A 7,905-nucleotide genomic window follows, 5' to 3' on the forward strand; every position below is an offset into this window, starting at 1 on the left:
TATCGATCGATGTTAAGAATTGTCAAAGATAAATTGCTTTCCAAGTTTTCAATGTCAAATTTTGGGATGACTTCTTTTAATTAGTTGATGGAGAAAATATTTGAATTGACCAATTGTTACAAACCCTGGCCTACAAGGGCTACAAGCGGGCCTACAAGTCTACAACTTATACGGAGTAAGACACAAGCTCGATTGTGACCAGGTACAAAAGGTCACGATTTGGCGCAAGTTACGGTTAATGACTTGATGGCGTATTTGTTCTGCTTTAATGTCGCTTGTTAATTGTTCTTGGTTGTGCTTAAGAAAAGGGTGGGGACATCGGAATAAATCGTTTCCTACTCTTACTTTTCTATACTTATTATTGCGGCGCGATAGTAAACTTTTGTTTTTATAAATTACAAATGGGGATGGAGGGATTCGAACCTGAGACCTATTGTACACAGGACCTCAGTCTTAACCACTAGGCCAAGATATCATTGGTCCGATAGTAAACTAAATGTAAGACGGAATGGTAAGAGACTATCGATTTTTTTTTTCTTATTAAACTGCAGAGAGATTTATTTTTTTTTAATTTTTTTTTTACCTCATAAAGTCAAAGTATATTCCTATTTCCTTCTCCACTAATAATGATCAAGCATTCAAGGCACACTCCTTTACGAATCTTTTGGTTATCAATTAACTTAAAGTTATCTGGAACGTAACATTGTTGGGGTTTCATTTAGTGTGGAGATGGGTTTGATGGGCTATCAACTAAGGAGTCATATCCACTTTTTAAAAGCGTCGTCCTCTCTTCTCTCCCTCCTCTATCACACCCTAATTCTCCAACAAAGAATTTTGAGGGGGCTTCCATCCGTTTATAACGGTGGAAAACCCCAAATTTTAATTTTGTATCTATTTTTTTGTTTTGTTTTGTTTTAGATCTACAATAATTCTTCCTTCTCGTGCGAAGAATGTTTCTCCCTCGGAAGACAGAGATTGTTCTCCTCTTCTTGCGATAGACTTTTCTTTTTTGTTTTTCTAATGTCCATGATTGCAGATATGAAGGATTCCCATAAAATTAGTTCGTTGGAACAAATTTGTATGGAATCGCAACGGGTATCAAATTTTCGAATACGTTCAAATGAATCATATAAAAATCATTCTCACGAGTCACGGCTACAACACCAAATTGTTAGATAGTCTCTCCAAAAAATTTGTTTATTGCAGAGACATGTGCGGGAGATGCGCCACATTGCAAGATCTCCTCGACAATCGTAGTTATGATAAAGGAAACATTTGTTTGATTCAATCTTCTATGCATTTGCTAAAGTTAGATTTCCTTTAATGAATTGACTTTACTATATAAAAAAACTAAGGAGGCATAAGGAGAGGTAAAACTGATAAACATGCATGGGCCCTACCCGAAAATTAGTGGGTTTTGGGCAGAATATTTAGGCACGGATTCCGGGCCCGACCCCGAATTTTTAAAAAAATCCAGCTTTGGACAAAGTAAACCTACAAATTTAGTTATAAATTTGGCCCGGCCCTAAAATCGCCCAAAAAACCCGCTATTTTTTGCCCAAATTAACGGGTATTGGGCACACAAAATCGATATGAAGCTTAGCCCGGCCCGACATATGGGCATATTTTTTTGGTCGTGGCCCGCTCTGAACCCTGTCGAACCCGCCTTTTGATCAAGTCTAAAGAGAGGCTTGGAAGGTGGAAAAAAGGTATCGTATCCTCGTAGGAAGGTCATCGACCTCTTGGTAACCAACGGGGCCACTTTGTTTCCAGAGGGCAAAGCAGTCGCAAAATTCTTCTTCCTCGCGTGATCAATCGGGTGGCCAACGGGTCCGCTGATTTTCGCGCCAGCTCTTCCTAGGTTCCTCTCTATATGTTTTGATCAAGAGATGTGGCTTGTTTAGGACTCTTGCATTGTCATGTACTCACAGTATGCTTGTTTTAGAAAATTAAAGTTGTCGATTTAAGAGAGAGAAAAATCTCATTCAAAGCTCATACACTTAGTGTTTATGTGAGGGAGAGTTGTGAAGTGAAGCTTACTTAGCTTGATAATCTCTCTGTAAAATCTTCATCATTTTCTAGTCAATTGGTGATTTTTCCTATAGGTGCTAGGGTTTCCCACGAAAAACTTTCTTGTTTTCGTTGCTTGGTTTTCTTGTTTAGTTCTTCAATATTGTTCATGTTTGTTATCACAAAGTAGTTTGAACACTTCTAATTCACAACAAACATCATGAAAACTTTACGCTATCATCAATGACGTCAAATTTCTACTTCGTCAATTCACTACGTTTCACATAGAGAAACAAACAGACCAATAGCATAGGACCCTGAAAAAATTACACCAATTTTAATAGGGAGTTTCTTCAAAATTAATTTCCTTAAAAGAAGTAAAATTTTCTTCTCTAGATTTGACATTTGTCGCCCTTTAGAGCAAGATCAGCCCTAAGTCTTAAGACTTGGAATGACATCATCAATATTATCTTAAGACAAAATTTCCATAATTTCACCCAATTATCTCCTTTTGTCTTAACAAAATCTTAAGTGGAGTCTTGGTTTTTCAAGACTCAATTTAAGACTTGGACACTCACATGGGTGATGTCATCCTAAAAGTGGGTGATGTCATGTACATGTATTGAGAAATCTTAATTGAGTCTTAGGGGTGAAGAGAAAAATTTAGTTGAGTTTTAGCTGATGTGGCATCTGAAGTAAGTCTTAAGATAAGACAGGGCTGAACATGCTCTTAAACCCTAATTTTTTGGCCGTTTGTTATAAATCTGTTTGCATGGGCCTATAGCCGGTCATGCTTCTAAAACCCCCCACACAGAAATTAAATTAGATTATCCCCTCTAAAAAGCTGACAAATTTCGCATGCCACAGGTCGGAATCTTTGGCAGAAATAGCGGATAGATATACCTCGAAAAGCATTTGCATAATTTAACCAATCGTAACATGCATATCTTTAATGAATTTATCAGATTGATGCATTACATCTAATGTATGAAGTACTCTGGGTGAATCATGTGGTGTGTGATCCATTTTGCCCCTTTAAAGTTACTTTTTTATTTTTATATTTGGATAATAGCATACATTTTTTTTTTACATAGGCTTGATTTGCATAAATAAAATTACACAGTATTACAATAATAAATGACAGTAATATAAAACCCCACTAGGATCATTAGAAACCCTTACAAAACTTACATAACAAAATGAGATTAAACTACAAAAGGTAGAAAGAGTAGCATTCTCTTCACTACTACAAAATAGGCTTATAGCAACGCCTGTTTATGCAACAGTTTTACTGGCGTTGCTATATCATAGCTATTGCAACAGTTAAATAATTATTAATTGGAGTAGTCTTTAACTTTGAAAAACCGTTGTTAAAGAAAAACTATAGCAACATTTGTATATTATGATTATTTTTTGGCAACAGTTTTGAGTGTTTTAATATTTTGATGAGCTATTACAACGCTTTTTTAAAAATAAAAACATAAAAATAGGTTTATTAATTTTTTTTGATAGACTGCTAAAGTTTTTTTGGTTTGCCCGAATTGCCCTCATCCCACTTTTGCACGATTCTGTTTCACCCAAAACCCTTTGTTCTCTTTCATCCTCCTCGTTTTTGTTTTTGATCCTCTTCATCATCGTTTCTCTTTCATCCTCCTCGTTTTTTTTGCTTCTCTTCATCATCGTTTCTTGAAGCAGGCGAATTGGAGGTTGACATTTCTGAATCGGATATTTGGGCTCTGAAACTGGAGACAAAGAGAAATTGGCGAATGTCGTTTATGAATTTGTGAGAAGAACCAGGTTAGTGGATACTCTTCGATTTTGTTCTTAAATTTCACAATTTTGTTTCTTAAGTTATTAAGCGATTATAATAGATTTTTTTGTGTTGTTTTGAGGCATAAGTTAGGGTTTCTATTAGGGAATTCAGTTAATTAGGAATTCTGTTGATATTTGTTCATGTGTGTATTTGTTGATTTAAATGGGTTATTTTGGATGAAAAATATGTAACCTGTAATTATTTGTGGAAGAGTCGGAGAAGATTGTTCATCACATTTTAAAGAGAGATCAAAATCCGTGGCCTGATCTAGGTTAAAATTATAGTGTTCCTGGAATAGGTTTTTGATTCATTGGTTATAAACTCGCAGACTCACAGACTGAATGGGTTATTTTGTAAATATATATCCAGTTGTTCTGCTGCATTTTTTTTTGTCTTGATTAACTGGTTGTTTGTTGATGATGTTGAGTTGCAATTTGCTGCTCTGGTCTACTTATAATCGTCATTCAAGGAGCATTGCCAGCAGAAACATTTAAGCATATAAGGAACTAATGACAAAATATACAGAAAATCCATTTACTACTCTAAGTAAGGTGATGAGGTGCATTAGTCTAGAGCATGTTGTTGTTTATTTTGATTTTCTCCTAGGTTAAGTTACTTTTCAGCTGATAATATAATGAGACCTTAGCTTTTATATTGTAAATGCTAAAAAGTACTCTTACAATCAGAGTTAAGTTGCGTTTAGATTGCTGGTTAACTTAGCCTCTAGCCAAGTGTTAGTACCAGTCATGTCTATTTCAAAGACTAATTATTGCAGTTAGCTGAATAACTATTTTAAGGTTTTGGTTACAATTACCTTTTTTTTTAACAAGTAAGATGTATGGGAAAGATTAAAGGAAAAGGACATACATAGAAATAAAGGGCGCACAAAAAGTAGTAATAAGATAAAGATTGTAATACACAAGATCGTAAAACAAACATTTACCATGAACAACTGATCTAATCAGCATAAATAGACAACTCCTTAAATAGAAAATAATGTACCATAGTTTAAATAATGCATGACTAACTAATGACAAATAGGGGTATTCAACAAACCTATTCCTTTTCAAGTACATATTTTGAGTGTTAAGCAAAGAAAACTAGAAGACCTAAATTAGGGTTCTTAATTAGGGTATTGTGTTGATTCTTACTCATGTGCGTATGATGTATTTACAATATCTTTTTGTTGATTCCACAATAGCAATCAATTGTGTGATCGATCCTGGGTTATTTTTGATGATTTTATTCTGAATTTTGTTGCTTTCCGTGGAAATTTATTTGTTCTTTTATCTCCCCTTCTTTAGTTCTTGAACTGGTTCTTCCTATGAGTTCTTACTGCTATATACAACAAAATACTTGCAGCTGCATCTGTTTCTCTTCTAAATGCAAGTTGTTTCCTATTAGTTCTTCAGATTAGTTTTTACCTTTTTAGAGTCACAAACCTGATTATGAATGCCACGAGAAAACACCGTCACATATGATGCTGCTAGATTTTTTGGGTATTTGGGTGTTGGTGGTTCCTGGCTGCTGGTTTCGTTCTGTTCAGGTGTTGGGTGTTGGCTCTTTGTCGATCTATTGGTGTTGGTATGGTCTGATGGAGAGGTAGGGTAACTGGTGCGTTTTGTGTAGTTGGTTGGGGTTCTGCTGGAGGTGTGTGTTGTTCTTGCAAGTATGTTGTAGCTAGGTGGTGTTTGCTTCGCAGCTGGTTGGGTGTAGATGTTGGGTCTGGTTCTGATGTAGCTATTGGGTGACTTGGGTTTGGTACTTAACTCTTGTCTGTTTAGTCAACTTTGGTACTTAACTCTTGTCTGTTTAGTCAACTTTGGTAAGCTTCTGATGCAGCACCCATAATATTGCTCCCCCCTCCCCTTTTTAAAGCAAATGCTCACAGAATCATAGTTAATGAAACAAAGAATTAACTTTAAAACAGGAGCTGAAGATAGGCTAAACTGTTGTAAAATTATGTATCCCTGTGTTGCCAACTTGCCATCCCCTCGTAATATCTGTTTATAACAGCTATTTGCCTGTATACATGTTTATCTGCTCTGTACTGAGAAAATGGTCCTGTCACATTCTAAACTAAGATGAACGTTGTTTGGCTGAATTGCAGATTTGGGATACAGCTGGACAGGAAAGATTTCAGAGTCTAGGTGTTGCTTTCTACCGTGGTGCAGACTGCTGTGTTCTTACTTATGATGTCAATGTCATGAAGTCTTTTGAGAACCTCAATCGTTGGAGGGAGGAGTTTTTATTACAGGTAGGACTTAAATGTTTTGCTTTCAGCTTTGACCAGTACCTTGAACCTTATGGTAGAAAACAAAACTGAGAAAACTTTTCTTTTTGTGTCATAGGCAAGCCCAAGTGATCCTGATAACTTCCCGTTTATTTTGCTGGGGAACAAGATAGATGTTGATGGTGGGAGCGGCAAAGTGGTAAATTTTCTTATTTCTTTTGGAAAGCCATGCAAGAGCTCCGTGACATCATTTGCCCTTAAAGTTAAAAAGTTTCATGTGGGTGATCTTTTGGAACATCTGTAGAAGTCTTAGACTAATTAGGGTAAGGCTATGCACTATTGTATATCTCAACCCTGCATAAACAAGACTTATATCGAGTGGCGATGGTTGTTTCAGGCGTTCAGCAATGTTTTATTATAGCTTTTGATAAATGCAGCTGGTTTGTCATGCTCCTAACCGCTGATTTGTAATGCAGCAATATATTACAGGCAATATGTATTGCATCTATGAATTCTGCAAATTCATGGTTACTGATGACAAGGCACATGCAGGGTATATTGACAAATGAAATGAAGTGTCTGAGGTGTGAGACCGTCACAGCTGGAGATGAGACATTCTTCGGTTTAAGTCTTGATATAGAATAGAACATCTCCGCCCAAGGTAATATGCGCTTTTGGCATTAGTACTCGGATTCCTGTAGAAACCCATCTTTTAAATTCCTACCAAGGCTTTATCTTTTTCTGTTCAATTAATAAATTCACTCCTACCAAGGCTTGCTGCTAGATCTTCTTATCTTTTTCTGTGTTTTACTGCATGTAATAAGATTATATTAAGCAAGAACTTATCATGATTTCTGGAGTCGTTGGAGTTGTTTGTTAGTATTTCTAACAAGTCTTTATTCTTAATTACGTGATCCTTTTGAACTATCTCTTCTCAAATGAGTAATCAGGTTTCCCATGCTATGAAGCCGTTACTATTTCTGACCTTTTGCATTTCCTTGTCCTACTGAAAAATATCAATAATTGCTATGTTGTTGTTTCTTATATTTTATTTTTATTAATTAATGTTGTTTTAACCTTATCATTAGCTATGTGTTTTCTCCTGTAAAAAAGCTAGGTGTTTTCTCTATCTAATATTGTTTGAAAAATTAAAGGCCTTGGTTAAGTTTTGGTTAGGGATTTTAAGTTCATTTAGCAACCAATATAAGTCCGGATAAAGTTTAATAAGTACGAATTAGTTCTAATAAGGCCATTTTTTGTTGAACTTAATTTAGTTGAAATTAACTTATTTGAACTTATTTTGTTTGTACCTTATTTGTCGTTGTCGATTTGTTTATTGTTTCAAAATTTCTTGTGCTGGATTGAAATTATTTGTCATATGGATTTGGAACAGGTTTTAATTAGTTCCTTTTTTTGTGGGTAGTTCAATTTTAAATGAAACTCTACCGGATTTTCCACTTTCACTATCATTTTATTTTACAAACTTGTGTAATAGATAAGGGTCTACAATGCGAGTCTTGATAAATTTTACATGAATCATTGGGTATTAAAAAAAAGTTGTTATTTACCCATTATTCTTAAGGTTTGGCTTTAGTCATTCATTTTCATCTTCTTTTTTCTTACGTATTTGGATTTTATTCATTGATAATAAGTTTCTTATGAAAATGTTTTACTTGATTTGTTTGTTGTGCAGGATGGTACATATATTCGAGAATTACAAGCTTCTTTTAATATGTGAAGATTTACAGGGTTTTTGACACATAAATATTAGATAGGTTTTAAAAGTTAGAGTTATTGGACCATGATTGCAAAATGTGCGGGATTTAGTTTTAGAACATTTTTTTTTTTA

General features: G+C 35.0%; 1 long non-coding RNA gene across 2 annotated transcripts; it reads left to right on the forward strand.

The window, feature by feature from the left end:
* Positions 1-3,584: 3,584 nt before the first annotated feature.
* Positions 3,585-7,905, forward strand: LOC130465713 (uncharacterized). 2 transcript variants are annotated; one of them, XR_008925728.1, is made up of 5 exons: positions 3,585-3,807; positions 5,934-6,080; positions 6,175-6,255; positions 6,533-6,717; positions 7,750-7,905. It is a non-coding gene; the product is annotated as an uncharacterized lncRNA (long non-coding RNA). The 2 variants fall into 2 exon arrangements; XR_008925727.1 differs by having other exon boundaries at positions 3,592-3,807; positions 6,609-6,717.

The sequence above is a fragment of the Spinacia oleracea genome, chromosome 1, assembly GCF_020520425.1.
Source record: "Spinacia oleracea cultivar Varoflay chromosome 1, BTI_SOV_V1, whole genome shotgun sequence".
NCBI lineage: Eukaryota > Viridiplantae > Streptophyta > Magnoliopsida > Caryophyllales > Amaranthaceae > Spinacia > Spinacia oleracea.